The following is a 27941-nucleotide window of genomic DNA, read 5'->3' on the forward strand; positions in this document are numbered from 1 at the left end:
TAATACTGTGTGCAGGGGACACTATGGGACATAATACTGTGTGCAGGGACCACTATGGGACATAATACTGTGTGTGCAGGGACCACTATGGGGTATAATACTGTTTGCAGGGGCCACTATGGGGCATAATAGAGCGCGCAGGAATGCGGCAGGGGGGTTGGTCAGTCGAGGTCCTCGGTGTTGGTCAGGAAGGAGGGGGGCCCATGTCAAAAGTTCGCTAAGAGGCCCCGCCATTCCTAGTTACGCCACTGTGAACCCTCATATGTAAGATATGACCTATATTTTCATAGCTTTTAAAATTTTTGACATTGGCTATTTTTTGCTGGTTTTGTAAGAGAACTTCTCACCGATCTTGACTAGAGGCGAACAAACTTGTCAAAATTTGTTTAGTTTCGCATTTGATCAATTTGGATCCAAGATTACTTTTAGTCAGTTTGTTCCAAACTGAATGTGAATATTATATTTTTGGCTGCTGGTATTGTAACGTTTAATAAGTTCTATAGAGAGTTAATAAAGCGACACATTTTACGGAGCAGAGTGCTGGATCCAATCTTTGGCTGAGCGCTGGATCCGGGCACTCCAGGATCTTTCGGGTCGGTCTGACCCAGTGGTGGTTCAGCTGAGTATTATCTCTATACATCTGTGTGTTGACTGCAACAGATCTGGCAAAGGGTAACAAAGGGCCTGTTTATATACACAATGTACCTCTGAAAATGAAGATAAAATCATCCGAAAATTTGCCTAATACTTGTAACATCTCTTGCTGTTCGGAACTCTGCACCTCACCTGTTGTTGTACCACAGCTGAGGATCCGTTGCTGTGTGTCAGTCCAGCCAGTGCTTTTGTTCCTTTGGCTATAGGGAGTTAACTTAGTACTTTTGACTGACATTCCTCCTGACCGACCATGAATCTGGAGCAGCTGGAGGGGGACATGAACAGTGGGAGTAGTTGGTGGGGGACAATAAATTAATGGCAGCTGAAATGGTACATTAAACTGGGGGCAACTAGAGGCGGTTTAATGCCCCCCTCCAGTTGTCCCTAGTTTAATGTCCCCCCAGTTTAAGTGCCCCCTTCATCTACCCCCAAGTTCATGTCCCCCTCCATCTCTTCCCCAGTTTCATCTGTTCCCAGTTTCATCTCCCCCTCTATCTCTCCCCCATTTCATATCCCCCTTCATCTGCCACAGTTTCATGTCCCCCCTCCATCCGCCCACAGTTTCATGTCCCCCCATCTCTGCCCCCAGTTTCATGCCCCCCTCATCTCTGCCCCCAGTTTCATGCCCCCCTCATCTCTGCCCCCAGTTTCATTCCCCCCTTCATCTCTGCCCCCAGTTTCATGCCCCCTCATCTTTGCCCCCAGTTTCATGCCCCTTTAATCTCTGCCCCCAGTTTCATGCCCCCTTCATCTCTGCCCCCAGTTTCATGCCCCCATCATCTCTTCCCCCAGTTTCATGTCCTCCCCTCATCTCTGCCCCAGTTTCATGCCCCCCTCATCTCTGCCCTCATTTTCATGCCGCCCTCATCTCTGCCCCAGTTTCATGTCCTTCCTCATCTCTGCCCCAGTTTCATGCCCCCCTTCATCTTTGCCCAAGTTTCATGTCCTCCCTCATCTCTGCCCCCAGTTTCATGTTCCCCCTCATCTCTGCCCCCAGTATAATGTTCCCATTCCATCTCTGCCCCAGTATAACGTTCTCATTCCATCTCTGCCCCCAGTATAACGTTCCCCTTCCATCTTTGCCCCAGTTAAATGCCCCCCCCTCCATCTCTCTCCCCAGTATAATGTCCCCCTTCCGTCTCTGTCCCCAGTATAATGTACTCCTTCCTTCTCTGCCCCCAGTATAACGTTCCCTTCAATTTCTGCCCCCAGTATAATGTTCTCCTTCCATCTCTGCCCCCAGTATAATGTTCCCCTTCCATCTCTGTCCCCAGTATAATGTTCCCCTTCCATCTCTGCCCCCAGTATAATGTTCCCCTTCCATCTCTGTCCCCAGTATAATGTCCCCCTTCCATCTCTGTCCCCAGTATAATGTCCCCCTTCCATCCCTGCCCCCAGTATAACGTTCCCATTCCATCTCTGCCCCCGGTATAACGTTCCCCTTCCATCTCTGTCCCCAGTATAATGTTCCCTTTCCATCTCTGCCCCCAGTATAATGTTCCCCTTCCATCTCTGTCCCCAGTATAATGTCCCCCTTCCATCTCTGCCCCCAGTATAACGTTCCCATTCCATCTCTGCCCCCGGTATAACGTTCCCCTTCCATCTCTGTCCCCAGTATAATGTTCCCATTCCATCTCTGCCCCCGGTATAACGTTCCCCTTCCATCTCTGCCCCCGGTATAACGTTCCCATTCCATCTCTGTCCCCAGTATAATGTTCCCCTTCCATCTCTGCCCCCAGTATAATGTTCCCCTTCCATCTCTGTCCCCAGTATAATGTCCCCCTTCCATCTCTGCCCCCAGTATAACGTTCCCATTCCATCTCTGCCCCCGGTATAACGTTCCCCTTCCATCTCTGTCCCCAGTATAATGTTCCCATTCCATCTCTGCCCCCGGTATAACGTTCCCCTTCCATCTCTGCCCCCAGTATAATGTTCTCCTTCCATCTCTGCCCCCAGTATAATGTCCCCCTTCCATCTCTGCCCCCAGTATAATGTTCTCCTTCCATCTCTGTCCCCAGTATAATGTTCTCCTTCCATCTCTGTCCCCAGTATAATGTTCCCCTTCCATCTCTGCTCCTAGGTTACTGTTCCTCCTCAATTTGTCATCAAAACTTAACATAAAACCACCAATACTCATCTTTCCTCGATCCCTTCTGCAGTCTCGGTCTGTTCTGGAAAGCTGCGGGCACAATGTGAGTGACGTCATCACATCAGGCCCAGAGCCGGAGCACAGCGGGGAAGCAGGAGCTGTGCGGACAACTCCTGCTTCCTCCAACACTGTATTCAGCTCATCTTTTCGGGAGGACGGGACATACATCCCGCCGACCGAGACTGCGGGACCTGACCTTGAATCCAGGAATGTCCCGCTGAATCAGGGACGGTTGGGACGTATGTGATAGCGTAGACTGAGTTGTGCTGAGTCATTGCTGTTACCTAGTGGATTGATAGTGTAGACTGAGTTGTGCTGAGTCATTGCTGTTACCTAGTGGATTGATAGTGTAGACTGAGTTGTGTTGAGACATTACTGTCGCCTAGTTGTAAAAGGGTTAATGTATAGACATAACAGTGTTTGTTGTATCTAAGATAGACTCTTGGCCTGATACATTGTAACATTGTGTGAGTCAGACGAGGTGACTACATTCTAAGCCTATGAATGTAAATGTAGAGATCTTGGGAACGGTAAAGAATAGAAAGAGAAAATAAGAGCAAGATAAAAATCTTTATTTCCATAAGACCTGACACATGTGGGTACAGGTATATACTTTCTTAGCTCTTAGATTCATGTCCGTGAGTATTATGGTTTCCTGCAGTATCTTTTGCCCGTGGAGTCCTCTTGTGGATCACATACAAGCCCACGTTCACATGGACAGTTCAGGTTCACATTAGTTTTCTAAATAAAATGATGATATGGTTAATGCAGATACTTATAACTTTTAACCCCATCTCTTGGGCTCCCCCCATACATCCAAAAACCTAAGCAAAAAAAGTATGGTAAAGTTTGTGGTGCGCTGCTGCTACAGGTCCGGGCACTCCACATGTATTTATACATTACCACCAAGGATATAAGAGGAAGAGCGCCATCCGGAGTTCAGTTTTTAAACTTTTTTAGTCAATGCAAATATATACTAATACCAAATGTAAAGGGTGGTGAGCGAGATGATGTCTAAGAACATGAGCAAACTTACGTAGTATACATTCACATATACGTACATATATACATTGTGACACAATAATACACAGTAACCTAATGGCTACTAGGACAGGACGGCTCCAGCCAACAATGATGTGGAGACCCTGCATTGTGACCCCTCCTAATATCATGTTCTCCTCCCATCATGTAAGGTGGTACAGACACACGCTTAGCTAGTTGCACAAGAAGGGTTAAACCCTGGTCCCGTCTGTGTTTATAGTGGTGATGGGGGCACAGTGGTAGCAGAATTATGGCACCAAAACTTGGCATGGTATGTTTGAGTTGTTATGTGATATCATGTCTTGTGATGTCCTCGCACTGTTATATATGTTTGTGTCACTTTGTGGGTCACCATGTTCTAGTACCTTCTAGATGCTGTAGCTCATGTTGACTCCTCAGGGGTGGAGCTTAAATGTGCCTATCAGCTGCCCCATGGCGCACGATGTCAGACCCACTGAAATCAGGCACCACTCAGCTTACCCAGGATGTGAACAGCTTCCTATATTAGGGCCTGTTCCTGCAAGGGGAACCGAACAGAGAGTCGGCGCGCTAAATAGAGGTTACCTGTGGACTACCCCAGATCCCAAAGACTATAATGGGGTCCGCTGGGTGTCTATGAGGTTTCTAATGTTTTTATACTGCAATAGGGGTACCGCATCTACGGATGTAGGTCACCATGTTCTAGTACTTTCTAGATGCTGTATCTCATGTTGACTCCTCAGGGGTGGAGCTTAGCTGCACCATGGAAGACGGTGTCTGCTAATCTATGATCAGACCCACTGATAGGGAATGTAGATACTGGGACAGTGACCACAATGTCTGTTGGTGCGGAATATGACGGCGCTGTACAAATAAGCTAAAAAATAATATGTTGGCCATGTTGAATAACCATATTGCCCCTGTCCTAGCACGGACAACTGTCCCTGACATACAGCCATGCCAGTAGTCCTGTGTAAGACCCCACCATGTGTGAAGGAACAACCAGCACAACAACTGTTACTAATACTCACCGTAACGGAACACACATCACCCTCTCCTGGTAATTCTCCACATAATTGTAACAGCTCGTCGGCGATCCATTGACAACACCCGCTCTTACACTGTTCACTTGAAGTACATGGACTTCCGTTCTTCTGAATGTAAAACAAAGCAAATGCATTTTTTTTGAGAATTGATTTGCTTCAACCTTAGTTTTGTTATCGACAAAAAGAGAATTTACCGCCGCTCCTGACTACGGACAGAAAATTTTTCAACATTCCTTAGGTTTTGTATATGAACTGTTTTGACTCGAAAGGGCGTATGTTGCCCTAAAAACTGATGGCCGCCATAGAGAACAGAAGATTCCTGTACAAGAGAGACAAAATATCCCTGACGTTGATTTAATAAAATAAAAAATTTCAAAAAATTTTCCCATGAGAATAACCAGAATTCATTCCAACAATTAACAACGATTTTGTATCTATAAGTAATTGTAAATTTTGCAGAGTTTCCCGGACTATAGAAAGTTTCTACGTTCATCAAAGGTCCGCGTTCCGGACAATGTGTTTTTCACTGGAGTAAAGAGTAATGGCTCCTGTTGCCCGACGCCCCAAACCCTGAAGGGGCTCCCCAGGAGTCATGGTCAAGGCTCTTATGTCTGCAATCTATGTTAGTCTTGTTGGGTTCTTCCAGAGGCAGGCACTAAGTTTTTTGGGAAAAAATTCTATTATAGAAACAATTTTAAGTTTAAATAACCAGAATTCATTCCGACCATTAACAGTTAAACAATTTTGTAAATATAAATTATTGAAAATTTTTGAAAAATATTGAAAAAACACAATTTAATTTTCACGTGGTTTTCCACCCCCAAGTGGAATATTCTGCGTTCTAGGTTACAAAGAAAGAATCCAAATAAAGGAACCTAAAATATCTAAATGTAGGAAATGATAGAATGTGATTTTACCCCATTGTTGTGGAAGTGAGATTGCGCTACCCCGAGACAGAGACACCCGATCAGCAAGACGGTCTTAATCCTATTTTCTGCCATTTCGATAGTGGTGAATCCGGTATCGGACGACTTGGGGGAGAAATGAAGACTGGAGGAGGCCGACTATACTGGTCCTATATATAGGGCTAACGAAATCACAGATTTATCAACCTCCACTAGAAAACAATGGAAGATCCTTGATCTTATCACTACGTCCTGGATCCTCCTCCGTTGTCCTTTATGTCATTTAGGTTTAGTTTTTAACTAGATAGATGCTGAAACAGAAACATGGAAAGCCACAAGTCTGGACACACTACAGGGACGGGGATAAGGAAAAGTAACTCACTGACTATTATCTAAGTCACAGTAATAGATAAACACAATATAAGTAACCGAATAACACCCACACATGTGTACTGGGCAGGCCTATCCATGAGCACATTCCAAATACAGTTCAAGGAAAGTAAGTGAACCCCGGTGCTAGTGATTACTGGATTTGTCAGGCTATAAAGGAAAAAAATTGTATAAATTTAACCGTGAATGACAAATATCATTATACTGTATGTGGGACACTAATGGAGCATTATACTGTGTGTGGAGGGAACTCTTGGGGTATTATACTGTATGGGGGCAGTAATGGAGCATCCTATTAATATGAGTTTGGATGTTTGTGTGTTTGGATGTTTGGCTGTTCGGATGTTTGTTCCTCAATCACGCAAAACCCGCGCAAAAACCTTTGGCTGAAAGTTTCCACAAACATAGTTAATACACCCGATTGCGCAATAGGCTACTTTTCGTCACAATAGCGCACATACGTTTGTGCCCAAACTCACACCACCATCTCTGCAATCTCACACACTTTGGACCATAGCAAGCCCCAAAATTCATATTGCCCTCTACAGCCTCGCCCCTAACCCCACACAATCACATATACATATACTTTACCACTTTGCCCCTCACCTTAACGATACTCCAGGAGGCTACCTCTTTAACGCTCCGGAGCAGCCATGTTTGCCGACCCCCACCGCTCTGACAATCCGCGACACCGCCCACCCATGTCAATACCCCTAGGCGGTCTAATAAATGCAAAAAAAAAGTTTAAAAAAAGTAAAAAAAATATAAAAAAAAACATAAAAAGGATTAAAAATTCAAATCACCCCCCTTTCCCTAGAACACATATAAAAGTAGTTAAAAACTGTGAAACACATACATGTTAGGTATCCCCACGTCCGAAATCGCCCGCTCTACAAAGCTATACAAATATTTTTCCTGTTCGGTAAACGCCGTAGCGTGAAAAATGGTCAAAAGTGCCAAACCGCCGTTTTTTCACTGTTTTGATAGGGTTAACTTCAAATACCTCTGTCCCAAAGTCACTATGTACAGTTTCCCACAACACCGTATATATAGCAGCTGAAATAAAAATTAACTTCAACACAAAAGTCTTACGTATTCTCGCAATTACAGCAAAAACAAGATACAAAGTTACATTTCATATCCCAGACCTTATACACACTACGAAAACCTTACCCGCCCCTGTATATACTCACTTCTACAATCACCGCAGACGAAGTCGCGGGTACCAGCTAGTTATACTGTATGGGGGCAGTAATGGAGCATTATACTGTATGGGGGCAGTAATGGAACATTATACTGTATGGGGGTAGTAATGGAGCATTATACTGTGTGGGGGCAGTAATGGAGCATTATACTGTGTGGGGGCAGTAATGGAGCATTATACTGTGTGGGGGCAGTAATGGAGCATTATACTGTGTGGGGGCAGTAATGGAGCATTATACTGTATGGGGGCAGTAATGGAGCATTATACTGTGTGGGGGCAGTAATGGAGTATTATACTGTGTGGGGGCAGTAATGGAGCATTATACTGTATGGGGGCAGTAATGGAGCATTATACTGTGTGGGGGCAGTAATGGAGCATTATACTGTGTGGGGGCAGTAATGGAGCATTATACTGTATGGGGGCAGTAATGGAGCATTATACTGTGTGGGGGCAGTAATGGAGCATTATACTGTATGGGGGCAGTAATGGAGCATTATGCTGTGTGGGGGCAGTAATGGAGCATTATACTGTATGGGGGCAGTAATGGAGCATTATGCTGTATGGAGGCAGTAATGGAGCATTATACTGTATGGGGGCAGTAATGGAGTATTATACTGTGTGGGGGCAGTAATGGAGCATTATACTGTATGGGGGCAGTAATGGAGCATTATGCTGTATGGAGGCAGTAATGGAGCATTATACTGTATGGGGGCAGTAATGGAGCATTATACTGTATGGGGGCAGTAATGGAGTATTATACTGTGTGGGGGCAGTAATGGAGCATTATACTGTATGGGGGCAGTAATGGAGCATTATACTGTGTGGGGGCAGTAATGGAGCATTATACTGTGTGGGGGCAGTAATGGAGCATTATACTGTATGGGGGCAGTAATGGAGCATTATACTGTGTGGGGGCAGTAATGGAGTATTATACTGTGTGGGGGCAGTAATGGAGCATTATACTGTATGGGGGCAGTAATGGAGCATTATACTGTGTGGGGCAGTAATGGAGTATTATACTGTGTGGGGGCAGTAATGGAGCATTATACTGTATGGGGGCAGTAATGGAGCATTATACTGTGTGGGGGCAGTAATGGAGCATTATACTGTGTGGGGGCAGTAATGGAGCATTATACTGTGTGGGGGCAGTAATGGAGCATTATACTGTGTGGGGGCAGTAATGGAGTATTATACTGTGTGGGGGCAGTAATGGAGTATTATACTGTGTGGGGGCAGTAATGGAGCATTATACTGTATGGGGGCAGTAATGGAGCATTATACTGTGTGGGGGCAGTAATGGAGCATTATACTGTGTGGGGGCAGTAATGGAGCATTATACTGTGTGGGGGCAGTAATGGAGCATTATACTGTGTGGGGGCAGTAATGGAGCATTATACTGTGTGGGGGCAGTAATGGAGCATTATACTGTGTGGGGGCAGTAATGGAGCATTATACTGTGTGGGGGCAGTAATGGAGCATTATACTGTATGGGGGCAGTAATGGAGCATTATGCTGTGTGGGGGCAGTAATGGAGCATTATACTGTATGGGGGCAGTAATGGAGCATTATACTGTATGGGGGCAGTAATGGAGCATTATACTGTATGGGGGCAGTAATGGAGCATTATGCTGTATGATTCTAATGATCCTATCATTAGAATCCCTTTTTTTCTAACTAACACCTAGGAATAGCCTTTAGATGTCTTCTGCGCGCCGCCATTCGGTAGATATTCCATTTCTGTCTTTATGCAAATGAGTTCTCTCGCAGCACTGGGGGCGGTCCTCAGCGCTCAAACAGCTTTGGGGGTGTCCCCATTGCTTCCAGAGAACTCTCCAGCGCCATCTCCATCTTCTTTAGAAACTGGCCTCTACAGGTCATCTTCTGGCCTGGCTTTCAATCTTCTACGCATGCGCAATCGGCTCTGCCAGCGGGCCTCGGGCAGAGCCGACTGCATCTGCACGTGGCCATTTTTTTGTGGCCGCTTACTACAAGAGCTCATGTAAGCATGCGTACAAGTTTGAAAGCCAGGCCGGAAGATGGAAGCCCTGATCAGCTTTGACCGCCAAGGCACCATCATTTTACCAGGGATTGCCACCACCTGGAGCAGGTTCTGGGGCTGCCATCCCATTCCCATGACAGCTGGGCGTCTTTTGAAGGCTCCCAGGCTTGTCTATAATTTTTTTTTTCTATTGCGGGCTGCTCCCTGCACCCTATCAGGGTTATTATTAATTATAAGGGGACACTATTACTTATAAAGTGACACTTTTATTTATGGGGGTTCTATCACAGTTCCTATGAGGGGGCACTATTACCTGTAAGGGGCCATTATACCTAAGACAAAGCGCAATAGCCTATTAGCCGGTTGTTAGGCCATCTCTAGTAGCCTGTTAGGTTCTTCCAGACGCAGGCTGCAAGGTTTTTTGGGAGTGGAAGCAATGGTTCTCAGCCTTACTAATGCCACAACCAGGGGCCTATCTACCGGAGTAGCAGCGGTAACCGCTGCCACATGGCCTGGGACATTAGGGTGCCCGGTGAGCCGCTGAAGTGGTTTTTTTATACTGCACCATTACCTGCTGAAGTAACTCCTGCAGGTAACGAGCCCTTTTTACTTACGGATCCGGGCTCCTGCTCATGGCCGCCGGCGCTTCTCCTTCTGCTGAAGCGGCCGTGAGCAGGTGTTGGGATCAGCAAGTGAGACCATAGGCCCACAAACACTGCTATCATTATACTATGGGATCTTTTCAGACCACAGAATATAATGATCGTTAGGCCAGGGGAGGTGAGGAACATAAAAATCACTGTTACTTACCTCTCCTGTACTCTGTCAGGCTTTGGGCCTGTTTGGTGACGTCACGTGGTCCAGGCCAGCATCATGATGCATTGCGACTCCATCCTGGGTCAGGTGATGTCTGATCCAACATTGAAGAGATCCGGCGAGTGCGCTGGAGACAGGGAGAGGTAAGTAACAGGGTTTTTTATGTTTGTATTTCAAACCTGGATGGTGACTGGTCCAACATAAGTACATTATGATGCCAACCCTGTCACATACATCTGTATCTGTACGGGGTATATGTGATGGGGTTGGGGCGATGATGTCATCACGCAGTGTACTTGTATGTGGGCAGATCCACTTGGAGATGGATAGAGGAGCTGTGTCTCGGTTCCTAAGACCATTGGAAATATGTATTTTCCGATGGTTTTAGGCGACCCCCTGTGAAAGGGTCATTCAACCCCCCAGGTTGAGAACTGCTACCCTAAAGCATCTCACTTGTATAGAGTATATTTTCTATTTCTGGTAGTGAATTGTGAGAATTTTGGACTAAGGTTACCTAGAAAGAATCCAAATTTAAATAAATGATGATATACGATGTATAAAATTATAGAATCTGACTTTACCAGATTAGGGATGAGTTCAGACTGCGTCACCCCAAAGCAGAGACACAAACAAAGCCTGTTCTGTGCCGTTTCGATAGTGATCAATCTAGTGTTGGATGTCGTGAATGTTTACAGAAAAGTGAAGACTAGAGGGCGCCGATTATACGTGTCATATAGATCTAGCCAAATAACTTAGATCTATCAATCTTGACTAAAGAAGAAAGAAAGAGCCTCAATCTGAGCGTTACATCCTGGATCCTTCTCCATTGTCCATTGTGTAGTTTATACTTATTTTTTAACTACATGTATGCTGAGTGAAAAGAAACATGTGAAGCCACAAGTATCAACATATCACAGGTAAAGTTCCATATGAATTTTGCTTATTAAATAGAGGCACACATTACCTGGTTACTGACAAATCAGAGGTACAGTCATACTTAATTTTCCGGAAAAATTTAAGGGGTGCCAACACTTACAGCCACAAATTTATAGGAAAGTTGCCGAACCTATCACATGTAAAACTTTATTCATAGGTCAACAACCTCTTGGAGATCACGTTAGATGGTAGATTATGTTCTTCGTTTGTGTCCTCGCAATATCCAGAATCTGTTTTTATGATGGCCCCGATGACTGATCTGTTCACTTTACATGTATACCCTCTTACACATGGGCAGTGATGGTGGATCACAAAAAGACGTTAAAGAACAAAGATCTAGTAAAAGGATCCTGGGCAATCATGTAGGCCGGAGATGTCAGGAGAGGCGCGGGAGATGAGCGGACCAGTAGCCAAACATATGCAAAAGGAACTAAAATGATGTAAACATCCTGTTGTGTCTACATTTGCAGGTCAACGGTGACTAGACGGTGTAAAGGTTTGGTCGATTTATTGTCCAGTATCGGTCACTGTGATAAACCTGGTGTATTAGCACACTTATAATCAGTCACTGTGATAAATTTGTTGTGGTATCAGATTTATAATCAGTCACTGTGATAAATCTGTTGTGGTATCAGATTTAGAATCGGTTACTGTGATAAATCTGTTGTAGGATCAGATTTATAATCAGTCACTGTGATAAATCTGTTGTAGGATCAGATTTAGGACCAGTCACTGTGATAAATCTGTTGTAGTATCAGCTTTATAATCAGTCACTGTGATAAATCTGTTGTAGTATCAGATTTATAATCGATCACTGTGATAAATGTGGTAAATCTGGGCCATAGTGTTGTTTAGTATGATGTTTATAGTCTTATAATCTTCTACATCTGGTCTGGGTAATACATTATGTTGGATGGCTTCTTTTCATGAACTGGCCCAGAATTACTAATAGTGTCACAGTCTGAAAATACTCCAGTTTTATCACAGTGACTGATGCAGGGTGATATATCTGCAGTATATTTAGACTGTCTAGATTTCTACCTCCTTCTAGTTGGCTTTCTTTGAACCAGTAAATCTAGGCCACTATGTTGCTCATTTAATGGGGTATCCTGGCCCCAAATCGAGTTTTCATACTGATGAACTATCCACATGTGATTTTTGGGGATCTAATACGAGAACCCTGACAGATCAGCTGTTGCAGCAGTCTCCAGGCAGCATCTCTTGTATCCAAGTAATAGGAGAGGTGCTGCAGTTCCCCGATACCTCTAATATGCCATTGCTGCGTCGCACCTATTACGGCGAAGCAAGAAAGAGAATGACACAGTAAGTACGAGATATAAACCTTTATTTCTATAAGACCAGCAGGCTGGATGATACGGGTGGATATAGGTATATACCGTCTTAGCAGATTGTTACATTTTCTTTTATTATTTTCTTGCTTTCAGACATGTAGTACTCGCTGGCCGAAGAGCTCAGCATCATTCTATGGGCACATACAAGTCCACTGTCACATGCACAGAAAGGATTGGTACTGTATTTCTAAAGAAAATGATGATAAGGTTAATACAGATACTTATTACTTATTAATCCCTTCTCTCACCAAAAAATTTAAATCAGTGCCCCCCCCATATGTACATCCAGTAACCAAAAATGTGAAGGTTTGTGATGCATGACTACTACATGTATGAGCCCTCCGTGCACCGTGGGCATTCCCGTGCACCCCTCGCATCATGTTCCGTTCACGCCCTCCTCTGTGGTTCTTCTATTTAAGTCCCTCCTCCTCCTTTTGATTCACCAGCTCTAGCTTTCTCTTCCTTGCTTCTGGAAAAGGACCTGTGATGACGTCACTACAAGGACCTTGGTCGTCTTCTAAGTACTGATCTATGCAGAGCAGGGGCTGCAGCTCCCTGTGTCTATCATAGCATAGCTCTCCTGTGCACATGGAGACCTGTGATAGACACAGGGAGCTGCAGCCCCTGCTCTGCATAGATCAGTACTTAGAAGACGACCAAGGACCTTGTCGTGATGTCATCACAGGTCCTGTGCCACTAGCAGGGAAGAGACAGCTAGAGCTGCTGAATTAAAAGGAGGAGGAGGGACCTACATAGAAGAACCACAGAGGAGGGCGTGAACAGAATATGTCGTGAGGGGTGCACAGTATCGCCCACGGTGCACGGAGGGCTCATTTACATATACGTTTAAAAGGTAATTCATTAAAACGGGTTTTCTTTTTTTTTAAACAAACGAATAGCAGGACTTGAATAGCCTTTTTAAAGGCATTTATCTAAAATAGCGAAAAATCCAGTTATAGAGCCCCTTTAACGATGGTGGAAAGATGAGTGAGGGGAGGTCCATGAGCAAACTTACATAGTATACACACACATATATACTGTCATACGCTAAAATACAGTAATCAGGGGCGTAACTAGGAAAGATGGAGCCCCATAGCAAGTTTTGGATAGTGGACCCCCCCAGCTCCCACACCATACAATGCCCCCTTTACTTGTCTCCATACGGTATAATGCCCCCTTTACTTTTCTCCATACGGTATAATGCCCCCTTTACTTATCTCCATACGGTATAATGCCCCCTTTACTTGACATTATATTGACCATTTATTGATCCACATAAAATATATTGCCTCCTTTATTTGCTCCCCATTAAGTATACACTCATGTTAAAGCCCCGCATACAATAATAATCATAATGGGGTGGAATTGGGGAAAAACTGCATTTGTGGTTGATATAAAGGACAGACTGGAAGAGGAACATCTTGAAAGACCAAGTGAATTAAGGAGTCGGGTGTTGTGTTTGAGAAAGAGAAGACAGTCGGAAAGACGCTCACTGGTTTGGTGAACTGGCTTTCCATCATCGTACAGCAGTATGGGTTTTATGGCGGAGGGGAGCGATTCCTCTGTGACCTGCTGTATGATGGACATCTGTCTGGGTGGCAGCCTGGGAGGAGATGGGCACATTGGATATTGGAGAGAGGGTGGTATCTGCTTTGTTGGGCACCCATATTGCTACCATCCCAATACAGACACCCCTGTCCCTGACCTACACCCCTGAGACATGTCAGAAGAGACAACTTGTCCTCTGTAGGAGGAACCAGCACAACAGCTGTTACTGATACTGACCTTAGAGATCCATTTACATCCTTCTGTTACTTCTGGTTCACATCTACGAAAGATCAGACTGCTCTTCGTGCAACAACAGCCGCTCTTACATTCTTCATGTCCCCAACAAGTTTCACCATTGTTCTACATGTAACAGAGCAAATACGTCTTTTTGTGAATCCGTTTATTAGATTCGTTTCAGCCTTTAGGCCGAGGTCGCGGGGTGAGGAAAAGCTGCTTTTAGTGTAAATAAAAAGTAGTATATAGAATAATAAATAATATAAATAAATAAGTAAAGTAATATAAATAAAATAATATCAGTAAAATAACCAAATAAAATAATATAAATAAAATAAATAAAATTGTATAAATAAATAATGAAATATTATAATATAAATCAATCAATAAAATAGTATAAATAAAATATACATTATATATTAAAAGTATAAACTAAAATATAAATAAAATACTATGAATATATTATATACTTACAAATATATATACTCTGTGTGTGTGTGTGTGTGTATATATATACAGTCCTATGAAAAAGTTTGGGCACCCCTATTAATCTTAATCATTTTTAGTTCTAAATATTTTGGTGTTTATAACAGCCATTTCAGTTTGATATATCTAATAACTGATGGACACAGTAATATTTCAGGATTGAAATGAGGTTTATTGTACTAACAGAAAATGTGCAATATGCATTAAACCAAAATTTGACCGGTGCAAAAGTATGGGCACCTCAACAGAAAAGTGACATTAATATTTAGTAGATCCTCCTTTTGCAAAGATAACAGCCTCTAGTCGCTTCCTGTAGCTTTTAATCAGTTCCTGGATCCTGGATAAAGGTATTTTGGACAAACAATTCAAGTTCAGTTCAGTTAGATGGTGGCCGAGCATGGACAGCCCGCTTCAAATCATCCCACAGATGTTCAATGATATTCAGGTCTGGGGACTGGGATGGCCATTCCAGAACATTGTAATTGTTCCTCTGCATGAATGCCTGAGGATTTGGAGCGGTGTTTTGGATCTTTGTCTTGCTGAAATATCCATCCCCGGCGTAACTTCAACTTCGTCACTGATTCTTGAACATTATTCTCAAGAATCTGCTGATACTGAGTGGAATCCATGCGACCCTCAACTTTAACAAGATTCCCGGTGCCGGCATTGGCCACACAGCCCCAAAGCATGATGGAACCTCCACCAAATTTTACAGTGGGTAGCATGTGTTTTTCTTGGAATGCTGTTTCTTTTTGGACGCCATGCATAACGCCTTTTTTTATAACCAAACAACTCAATTTTTGTTTCCAAAATGAAGCTGCCTTGTCCAAATGTGCTTTTTCATACCTCAGGCAACTCTATTTGTGGCGTACGTGCAGAAACGGCTTCTTTCTCATCACTCTCCCATACAGCTTCTATTTGTGCAAAGTGCGCTGTATAGTTGACCGATGCACAGTGACACCATCTGCAGCAAGATGATGCTGCAGCTCTTTGGAGGTGGTCTGTGGATTGTCCTTGACTGTTCTCACCATTCTTCTTCTCTGCCTTTCTGATATTTTTCTTGGCCTGCCACTTCTGGGCTTAACAAGAACTGTCCCTGTGGTCTTCCATTTCCTCACTATGTTCCTCACAGTGGAAACTGACAGGTTAAATCTCTGAGACAGCTTTTTGTATCCTTCCGCTGAACAACTATGTTGAACAATCTTTGTTTTCAGATCATTTGAGAGTTGTTTTGAGTAGCCCATGATGCCACTCTTCAGAGGAGATTCAAATAGGAGATCAACTTGCAATTGGCCACCTTAAATACCTTTTCTTATGATTGGATACATCTGGCTATGAAGTTCAAAGCTCACTGAGGTTACAAAACCAATTTTGTGCTTCAGTAAGTCAGTAAAAAGTAGTTAGGGGAATTCAAATCAATAAAATGATAAGGGTGCCCATACTTTTGCACCGGTCAAATTTTGGTTTAATGCATATTGCACATTTTCTGTTAGTACAATAAACCTCATTTCAATCCTGAAATATTACTGTGTCCATCAGTTATTAGATATATCAAACTGAAATGGCTGTTACAAACACCAAAATATTTAGAACAAAAAATGATTAAGATTAATAGGGGTGCCCAAACTTTTTCATAGGACTGTATATATATGAGATTGCTATTAAGTATTCCATATAATGTGATGTTCGTTCAGTAGATCACAGCCCAGCTCTGTCTAAACCATCTAAATAAATGATAAAATACAATGTATAACGTTATAGAATCTGACTTACCCGCTTAGAGATGAGTTCAGACTGTGTCACCCCAAAGTACAGGCACGCAAACAATAAGGTGATCTTAATCCTAGTTTGTGCCATTTGGATAGCCATGAGTCTGGTGGTGAACGTCTTGGTAGAGAAAGGAAGAAACTCGACGGAAGAAGAAAGAAATTGCCTCCAGCTTAATGCTGCCTCCTGAATCCGCTCCCATTGTCCATGGCATATTTTATTATTATTTTTTAACTAGATGTATGCTGGTGTGCTGCATGGTGCTAGTGGGAAGTCCAAGAGCTGGTGGCCAGAAGATATTTCCATGAATGGGATGAAATTGGAGAGTGGATGTGAAGATTTCACAGATGATTTGCTCATTAAATAAAAGCACACCAAACCTGGTTATTGACAAATCTGGTTTTCTCCGGAAGTATTGGTCAGAACCGTACCTTGTTACAAACAACTTTCACAAGACCTCAGAAGACATGTAATACACATAGAGACACATAAAGCGGGAAGAAGATGCAAAAGCATTGTCCAAGACCTTGGTGCACATAAATCACCGATTTACTAATGTATAACGTGTGCTTGGTCAGTGTGACAGCCATTGTATCACAGGTACAATAGCAGAATGATTATTATTTTCTAAGGCCTATACACATGACTGTGTGTTATCATGGGTCCCTGTATGGGGCTGTGAGCTCAGGGCAAAACTACAAGGGAGAAGGGTCGACTTTTTGCCTCAGGCACCAGAAAGAGGCCATGGACATTCTTACATGTATCAAACCCTAGAAACAAGGTATCACAAACTCCTCTCTGTTATCTGTAATTTCTGCCCCTCTGTTTGTGAAGGACATTCTTTTTTTTTTGCTTGGAAGTTGTCCAGACCTTGGCCCGAGTACCAGAACAGCTTCTGTCTCACCTTTTGTTCTTGTCTTCTACCTTGTTTGTTCTTAGACTCGGTCTTCTTGTTCCTGTATAATTGTTCTTATTTAAACATTTCTTGCTGTTCTGGTTTCTTCCTGGCCCGCTTCTCAATCTTTTCTTTGCTTTTGGATTGCATTGTTTAAGGGTCCAACTTATGACCTATTACTAGTGTTAGGGCTTGATCTTGGTTCCTTGCTGTTCTCCTTGTTCTGACTCCGTCCTGTCTATGACTTCATCTGCTCCTTCTGGTACCAAACTTCAGTCTGGACCTACTGGATCTGAACCACAGCTCCATCTGACCACACTTCAGTCTGGTCATCCTGGCTCTGTCCCACGTCCAGACTGATCCTTGCCTTGTACCTGTTTTGCCCCATTGACCTGTCTAATCTTGACCACTCCACTGGCGTTGGCCCTTGGCTCTTTGGTCTGTACTTTCTGACATAGACATCTTGTGACTTCAGAATGCTTGTCTACACTTTGGGCGTAATAAAATTTGCAATATCTGGCGGTCTCTGTACTATGGAGGAGATACGTGACCTAGTATTCTGATTTAAAGGACACGAACTCACGAAATGAAAAGCAGTGTAGGTACAGTATCAGTCAATCTGTGCAGAAACATAGGGGTTAATTTATTAAGACTACTGAATCTTACATCAGATTTAATTCATTCCTTGAAAGACACAAGACTTGCCAAAATGACTAAGGGTCCCTGGCCTCGTAATAATTGTGTGCCCCTGATCAATTCCAATGCCACCAATGCCAGTCAGGAGCTGGTGGAGATTTGTGGTATAACAGAAGACCGGCACCACACAGTTCTAAAATAAGATGCTCCAAAGTGTTATCTTATTGGAAGTACCAAAGGAGGACAAGTGAGGAAAAGTGACGTCCTTTATAAACCCAATGACTCAGAGATGAAGTCTTCTCTAATTGGAGTTGTTCTCTTTCCTTTTCTTCTCCATCTGGCCCAGACCTCACTGATGACTTCTCCTGATGACGGCAGAATTTGCTTCTGAGACATCTTTAACCCCTAATTTGTGAATCTCCAGCTGCTGCAGTAACACAAATGGTGAAATGTCCACCTTGGGGTCCCGCCATCCCTAGTTACATCACTGGTTTCCATGACTGTATCATTAATGGCCTATATTTCAAAAGGGCCATGAATATGTGATGGTAGGGGTCCAGTTCTCGGCATCCGGCTGAGCTATGAGAACGGGTCCACAATATTGATGACCATCATTATAATAGGCTCTCACTATCAGGTAGATGGGAGCCAACTCTTGTGACCCTGCAATAAGCAGCACGCCATCTCGTTACTAGTGGTGGTGCAGGGTATTGCAGCTTTGGCCCATCGATCTAGAAGTGATCCGCTACAGATCTTTCCTCTACTGACCTCTGACCCAGGAAGGGGAAGTTATAAATTATTGGCTGTGGACTGGCAGCTCCTAGGTAAGTGGTAAAGGAGAATGGTCGATTGGACAAAACAAACTGATAAAAAGGCACAGATGGCACATGGATGACTTCTCTCTTCCGCCCTTTCCTCCAGGGCCCAATTCTTTGTTGTTAGTGAGCCTGGACCACAAAACATAGTTATAGAAACTGTCCTAAGTTTTGCTCTGAGCTCACAGCCACATACACTGGCCCGTGATAATCCTGTCACCTAGTGGATTTATAGAATAGAATAAAACAAGATGTGCTGAGTCATTGCTGCCACCTAGTGGATTGATAGTGTAGACTGAGATGTGCTGAGTCACTGCTGTTACCTAGTGGACTGATAGTGTAGACCGAGATGTGCTGAGTCACTGCTGTTACCTAGTGGATTGATAGCGTAGACTGAGATGTGCTGAGTCATTGCTGCCACCTAGTGGATCAATAGTGTAGACTGGGATGTGCTGAGTCATTGCTGTTACCTAGTGGATCAATAGCGTAGACTGGGATGTGCTGAGTCATTGCTGTCACCTGGTGGATTGGTAGCGCAGACTGGGATGTGCTGAGTCATTGCTGTCGCCTCATGGGTTGATAGCGTAGACCGGGATGTGCTGAGTCATTGCTTTTACCTAGTGGATTGATAGTGTAGATTGGGATGTGCTGAGTCATTGCTGCCACCTAGTGGACTGATAGCGTAGACTGAGATGTGCTGAGTCATTGCTGTCACCTAGTGGATTGATAGTGTAGATTGAGATGTGCTGAGTCATTGCTGTTACCTAGTGGATTGATAGTGTAGATTGAGATGTGCTGAGTCATTGCTGTTACCTAGTGGATTGATAGCGTAGACTGAGATGTGCTGAGTCATTGCTGTCACCTAGTGGATTGATAGCGTAGACTGGGATGTGCTGAGCCATTTCTGTTACCTAGTGAATTGATAGCATAGATCGGGATGTGCTGTCATTGCTGTCTCCTCATGTGTTGATAGCGTAGACTGGGATGTGCTGAGTCATTGCTGCCACATAGTGGATTGATAGTGTAGATTGAGATGTGCTGAGTCATTGCTGTTACCTAGTGGATTGATAGTGTAGATTGGGATGTGCTGAGTCATTGCTGCCACCTGGTGGACTGATAGTGTAGACTGAGATGTGCTGAGTCATTGCTGTCACCTAGTGGATTGATAGCGTAGACTGAGATGTGCTGAGTCATTTCTGTTACCTAGTGGATTGATAGCATAGATTGGGATGTGCTGTCATTGCTGTCTCCTCATGGGTTGATAGCATAGACCGGGATGTGCTGAGTCATTGCTGCCACCTAGTGGATTGATAGTTGTCGGGGGAATCATAATACCCCAGAGATATGCTGTCTGTAAAAGAAAATTAATTAACAGGCCTAGATGGACTGCAGCCATCTTCTTTAAGCCTGGAGAACTGATTAAGACACAAGATGGTGGTGTATCAAAATAGTTCTGTTTAATGGTGGCTAGAACAAAGTATATATCACATGGCATAGACAGAACAGGATTGGCTAGTATAATTAGCCTAACATCTATTGGTGGAGAAGTTTGTAACAATAGCCCTGATGCATATCTATTGGATAAGAAACTGGAGAGAGGTCACACCCCCCTGAGGGCTAGCTCTACTCTAAAATGGAGTCAGTGACCGCATGGTGGCCGCATGGTATCAATCAAAATGGCAGCCATCAGCACATGTCTCAAATACACACCCTAGATGTCTATCTCATGGTATTCTAAAGACAATAGACATCCTTGTTGGAGACAATTAGCTTAATTACCCTTCTCTTTTCCCTTTATCTTTAAAAGGGTCTTTGGTCTTTGATCCTTTCCTAACAATGCCCCTGGTTCCAGACGATCTGTCACCATCCTTTGTACGATAGCATCACCCAATACACAGAGCATAGTATTTACATAACCAGTCTGGCAAGTCTCCAAATTGCTCATCTCTGGACAGATAGAGAATCTCAGCCCCCACCTCTATACACAATTTTTCATTAGATATTAGCCCCCCACAATTCCCCCATTAAGACATTTATTATTTTCATATCAGATGAGTACGTTCACTTAGTTCCCTAAATGCCAGCCCTGCTGAATTCCCCATCTGATATATTTTTTTATAAATGTCTACCACTTATATCTATCTTTATCATAACATCTATTAAAACATATCAAAATTAACTTGAAAAAACAATTTATAAACAATATGACCATGGCAATTTGTACAATGATTTGTAATATCCCCGTTATCCATCTACCTATTCCCTTGAACCAATTAACAGGATTCAGAAAGGAAAAATTGTCGAACCACCAGCTATCTTCATTTTTCCCCACCTCCTTCTCATATTCTTCCCTTAATTTGTATATATTCTCTAATTCTTGTTTTCCTTTGATATTACCTTCTGGATCGATATAATGGCAACAGGTAGATTCCACCACCTGACACATCCCACCCTGGGCCGCAGTAACATAATCTAGTACCAGGGTGTGTTGGTTGGTGACTATGATCAGCTGGTTTTGTACTGCTATGGTGGTGTTAAGTACGCCTAATATACCCCATATTTGATCATCTAAGTAATCGGTGGCTTCTACTAGTTAATCCCAGGTTTGCGTTATCATTGGATAAACAAGGACTGTACTGACTATTTTGTTTCCTGTACTCATTTGGACCAGGTGGGGTCTACCACTTTTCCTAGGGGTGTTATCAGCTGCTGTCTTGTACAGAGTGTATTTAGGTATGGCTCTTGCATTTAGTTTATCAACTACAAAGGTGGCAGGAGTGAGTCTTACTATTGTACATGTACCTGTCACCCCCACCGGTAACCACTTGTATGCATTGTTGCCACATGCCCAATACATCTGAGGAGGTAGAACAAAGAAGGCTGAGTGTTGGGTAATAAGTTTGTGCACCAGGTCCACAAAGCTGGATACATTTTTCAGCATACACCAAGATGGTTGTTTACCCAGGGCCCCACAATATCCAAAATCTCGATTTCCACAAACAAAGTTGAGGTTCTTTTTCCTATAAAACCTTTCTTCAATTGTCTCATTTACACATTCTATATTCCCGGGGATCTCCTTACATGTGTGATTATTCCCTTCTATGAATAGATGTGCATGTTCCCAAGAGGTGTTGTGTAATGTTCTTTCTATGACCCAAGGTGTCCAAAAATCCCCTCTCTTTTTCCCATCATCAGCAAAACTTATCTGTAGTCGAGTTTGGGGAATTTCTCCTAACCGATTAACAGTGGATTTCTTTTGGGTAACCCATCTATCTCCATTATACGTCACATATTGGATATTCTCATTATCCCCAGTAAGATTAACTTGCCACCATGGGTAATCTGTCCACCCCACTATTGGTATCCCCACAGTAACATTTGCCCACAATTTCCACACTGATTCTTTCGTATTGTGGGTGTGATCCATACAACCAGACCAGTCGATCAGTTCTTCCATGGGGACAGGCACAGCTAAAAATGGTAAACTAGAGGAGGAAATGGGTGAGTGAGTGCATATCCAACAATTTTTGAGGGCCTTATTGAACCCTTCTACTATTATAAGATGATGTCTGACAAATTTATTGTCAACTTCTCTAGGTCCCTGAAGAGATTTCCAGGCTCCACTGATTGTGAGTCCTTTAGGAAAGCATAAAACAAGTAATGTCCAGCCTTTCATTCTTTCTGTGGTTCAGGAACCTTTTTACAATGGGAAGCGTGTATCCAGGTAGATTTTCCTTCCAATTTGACTGAAGTGGCAGTTGTCAGCAATACTTGGGAGGGACCGTCATATCTGGGTTCAAGAGGCTTCCTGGTATGTCTTTTCACGACCACCCAATCACCAGGCTGCAAGCTGTGTGTTCCTGAAAGATCAGAAGGGTCTGGAATAGAAGAAAACACCTGCTCATGTGTTACTTTCAGTCTTTGACACAAGTTCTGGACATAGCTGGCAGTACTTATCATACTTAAGTTGTGAAGTCTGGGGAAAATACAACCCTTAGTCTAAGCACTCTTCCATAAAGCACCTTGAGTGTGCACTTCAACCTTTTCTACTTTGCCTGAACTCTGCTCAATCCCCAATACATACATTATTTTATTCATTATTTCACCTGTGAAATGTGTACCTCTATCAGACTCTCTCATCTCAGGTATCCCCAATCTACACACAAGCTCAGATATCAATTTCTTGGCAGTTACCTGCGTCGTTGCTCGGCTGATCCAACCTGAGAACAAATCTACACAGACCAACACATATTTGTACGTTCAGATTCAGGCAATTGTATGTAATGGATACAGGGGTTTTGGTGTGCATGCGGTGTGTCTTAACTACCTGTCCTGGATTGTGTAGAGCACATATGTGACATGCTTTTACGTGATTCCCTGCAGCCCTTCCAACCTGAGGCAAACTATAGTTTACCCACTAATGACTCCATGGCATTTCAAGAGGCATGCACCTTACCGTGGGCCAAACTAGCCATTTGGGGGTACACTGATTTATCCCCCATTTTCACATTCCTTCACATTCTCTGGCACCAGTCTTTGTCCATTTCTCAATTTCCTCACCAGTCACCTTAGAGTACAGCCCCTTGGGGTCTGCTAGGTCAATGTCTCACCTGGTTGAGACCCTTCCATGGCAGTAGTGCCGCTGCTCAATCAGCCTTCTCATTTCCAATACTCTCAGGGTCTCTTCCCTTTGTGTGAGCTCTGACTTTCACAATTGCCAACTGCTTACGGAGCAATGTGGCCTCCATCAACTGACTTACTAAGTTTCCATTCTTAATTGGCTTGCCCTGTGCCGTCAGGAAGTTCCTAGACCTCCATATTGGACCATAACCATGTGCAATGCCAAGCGCATACCTGGAGTCAGTGTGAATGTTTGCTGTGCTATCAGGCTCCTATAAGGTCAGCCTCTTATACTGACATGTGTGGTGGAAGGGCTTCTTATACTATGGTGTCATGTATAATGACTACAGCATACCCTGTATTCAAATTTGCCTTTTTCTGTTAGGTACCTGGAACCGTCCACAAACATCTCATAGTCAGGATTCTCCAATGGGGCATCAATAACATGACTGAAGCCACCTCTTCTGAGAGGGAGTTTAAAAAAAAAAAAAAAAAAATCTCATTAGTAATAAAAAAATTAAAAATTCTCATCATCTACTCCCCTCCTTTTTAATCATGAACTCCTACTGGTAAAAGAGTTGCAGGATTAAAAGTCAAATAACGCTGAAATTAGATGTTTTGAGGAGGATTGTAGAGCAAATTCCATGTTGCTCTATCTTGCCAAAGAAATATGACATCTGTCTATCTGTGTGAGGATTGCCTTACCACTGTTCTGATAGAGGAAAACACATCAGGTTCATGTCTGTCTATCTGTGGCACAAAAAAAATAAAAATTATCAACATATCACAATAATATTCACTTCATTTCCCATAAAACATTTGCCTAATCTTTTAATACTCTGCCTGTTTCTGGCAGTGTCACATCCCCTATCACTTCTCTTGACTCTTTTTAGTTAAGGTGACAATAAGAGACACTTCTAATTAGATTTCCAGTGTCTCACTCTTAAGCTATTCAGGGCAGTACAATACTCTATTTGCCCTTTAGCCATTATACAATAGGACTTTTGAGACCTAATTAAGACACTAATTAAGACATTTTGTAGTTTGAGGGTCCAGCCATTGTAAGTGGCTGGCTGGCTAAAACTTGCCAAACCTGTATTCAGACTTATTTATACAATCCTAAGTAAATTCAATTCTCTAAAACTTCTAAACACTCCAGAATTACAATTAATTCATTAAATGCTCAAAATATATCAGCAGAGAAGGCAAAAACTGTAAGGGATCAAATCTATCTCCCCCCTCCCCCGTCATAACAAGAATTTATACACAAAAACACATTACAGAGCAGATATCCGAGTGAATTCTAATCTTCTTAGTCAGATGTCTATCACCTTGTAGCAAACAATGCCGCAGAAATACCACTTTTGTTTTGTAAAACTACAATTTATCTTTACCTTCGTGTACATATTAAGATAGCTCACATGTATTGCCTACCCCTTTATGGTGCACCAATAACATTGTACAAGTATTAGATACAACTTTTTCACAAAATAATTCCCGATTGTTAACATTCATGGATTTATAGTATAAACCCATGGCACAAGTATAAAACCCATGTGATATACTTGATACACACAAGCACCAATAAACACTGAGTACCTAGTACATGTACATGTTATATTAAGTACATCTCATATTCACCAGAACACATATATATACAGTCCTATGAAAAAGTTTGGGCACCCCTATTAATCTTAATCATTTTTTGTTCTAAATATTTTGGTGTTTGCAACAGCCATTTCAGTTTGATATATCTAATAACTGATGGACACAGTAATATTTCAGGATTGAAATGAGGTTTATTGTACTAACAGAAAATGTGCAATATGCATTAAACCAAAATTTGACCGGTGCAAAAGTATGGGCACCCTTATCATTTTATTGATTTGAATTCCCCTAACTACTTTTTACTGACTTACTGAAGCACAAAATTGGTTTTGTAACCTCAGTGAGCTTTGAACTTCATAGCCAGATGTATCCAATCATAAGAAAAGGTATTTAAGGTGGCCAATTGCAAGTTGATCTCCTATTTGAATCTCCTCTGAAGAGTGGCATCATGGGCTACTCAAAACAACTCTCAAATGATCTGAAAACAAAGATTGTTCAACATAGTTGTTCAGGGGAAGGATACAAAAAGTTGTCTCAGAGATTTAACCTGTCAGTTTCCACTGTGAGGAACATAGTAAGGAAATGGAAGACCACAGGGACAGTTCTTGTTAAGCCCAGAAGTGGCAGGCCAAGAAAAATATCAGAAAGGCAGAGAAGAAGAATGGTGAGAACAGTCAAGGACAATCCACAGACCACCTCCAAAGAGCTGCAGCATCATCTTGCTGCAGATGGTGTCACTGTGCATCGGTCAACTATACAGCGCACTTTGCACAAATAGAAGCTGTATGGGAGAGTGATGAGAAAGAAGCCGTTTCTGCACGTACGCCACAAATAGAGTTGCCTGAGGTATGAAAAAGCACATTTGGACAAGGCAGCTTCATTTTGGAAACAAAAATTGAGTTGTTTGGTTATAAAAAAAAGGCGTTATGCATGGCGTCCAAAAAGAAACAGCATTCCAAGAAAAACACATGCTACCCACTGTAAAATTTGGTGGAGGTTCCATCATGCTTTGGGGCTGTGTGGCCAATGCTGGCATCGGGAATCTTGTTAAAGTTGAGGGTCGCATGGATTCCACTCAGTATCAGCAGATTCTTGAGAATAATGTTCAAGAATCAGTGACGAAGTTGAAGTTACGCCGGGGATGGATATTTCAGCAAGACAATGATCCAAAACACCGCTCCAAATCGACTCAGGCATTCATGCAGAGGAACAATTACAATGTTCTGGAATGGCCATCCCAGTCCCCAGACCTGAATATCATTGAACATCTGTGGGATGATTTGAAGCGGGCTGTCCATGCTCGGCGACCATCTAACTTAACTGAACTTGAATTGTTTGTCCAAAATACCTTTATCCAGGATCCAGGAACTGATTAAAAGCTACAGGAAGCGACTAGAGGCTGTTATCTTTGCAAAAGGAGGATCTACTAAATATTAATGTCACTTTTCTGTTGAGGTGCCCATACTTTTGCACCGGTCAAATTTTGGTTTAATGCATATTGCACATTTTCTGTTAGTACAATAAACCTCATTTCAATCCTGAAATATTACTGTGTCCATCAGTTATTAGATATATCAAACTGAAATGGCTGTTATAAACACCAAAATATTTAGAACTAAAAATGATTAAGATTAATAGGTTTGCCCAAACTTTTTCATAGGACTGTATATTCAACGATGGAAAGGAACTCATATCTACTTGTCACCACCCTCTATGGGGTTATCAGCATTCAATTTCTTCATCTGCTCCCTGTGGAGACTAAAAATGTAACAATATAAACATGGACAAACAGAGCATGTGCATATAGCAAATACATGTAACACATATGGGCCCATTCACTTCCATACATACATGCAACCTTCACACTGGAGCTCCAGACACACACATCCATTAAATCATAAAGAACTTGTCAAATTTTCATCTATTTTGTACAGTGATATATCACTTATTGTCTCAGAATGGACAATCTTATTTTCCTACAAATAATCACAGAGTTAGTTATAATTCCTGCACTGCTGAATATTGAAGAAGAGAAAATAAATAAATAAATAAATAAACAAAACATGTCATTAGATGGCTTCGTCTTCTCATCAATGTGTATATCACTGAAAAATAAACATAATAATGATTATCTAACATTTATGCCATTAATCCAATTCTAAAGACATTAAATATGATTTAAACAGCCAATACTGATACCAACATTACATATTAATATCTTTGTGCAATTTTTTTTTTTTTTTTTAATATTTCCATGGCAAACCCCACTCATCTAATTACCACAGATGCTCAGAACCACATACACTATATTTGAGATTTGCCTTGAGGACCGACTGCCAGACTTTTAACACTTTCCTTTACAAGATTCCAATCAAAGTTGTTACCACTGTAACATCACAATAATCTTACACAAAATCAAAAACTGGCATTGACTGAAAACAGCTTACACTATAAAGTTATAAATTATTAAACCATATATTCATAATTGTCCATACATTATACCAATGATGTTACATTGTATCACTTATAGCTGAAATCTTAGCTACCTGCCGTGTCTCCCCTCCCCCTTCTGTTGAATTCTAGCAAAACCTGTATCCTGTATACCTCTGGTGTCGAGATATACGAGTCACACTGGGGGGAGGGGCCTGACCTTCATCATCACTCACATGGCACTAACAACACAATGCCATTTGCAGACCACATTTAACCCTTTATCTGGACTGTGAGTGAGGGCTCACTATACATTCCCTTACACTAAGAAAAATATACAAACACTTAATACCTTATTTCTGTAACCATTCCTTACTTAATTTTTTTTTTTCCCAAATATCCAACATCTTATCAGCAGTTTCTCACCTCCA

General features: G+C 42.4%; 1 protein-coding gene and 1 pseudogene across 3 annotated transcripts in view; one reads left to right on the forward strand and one right to left on the reverse strand.

The window, feature by feature from the left end:
• Positions 1–27941, forward strand: part of DLG2 (discs large MAGUK scaffold protein 2) — a 1022754-nt gene that overhangs the window by 26999 nt on the left and 967814 nt on the right. The gene's annotated exons all lie outside the window — the stretch shown is intronic.
• LOC142196217 (uncharacterized) lies at positions 19408–22528 on the reverse strand (annotated as a pseudogene).

Source organism: Leptodactylus fuscus, chromosome 2 (genome assembly GCF_031893055.1).
Source record: "Leptodactylus fuscus isolate aLepFus1 chromosome 2, aLepFus1.hap2, whole genome shotgun sequence".
NCBI classification, from domain to species: Eukaryota; Metazoa; Chordata; class Amphibia; order Anura; family Leptodactylidae; genus Leptodactylus; species Leptodactylus fuscus.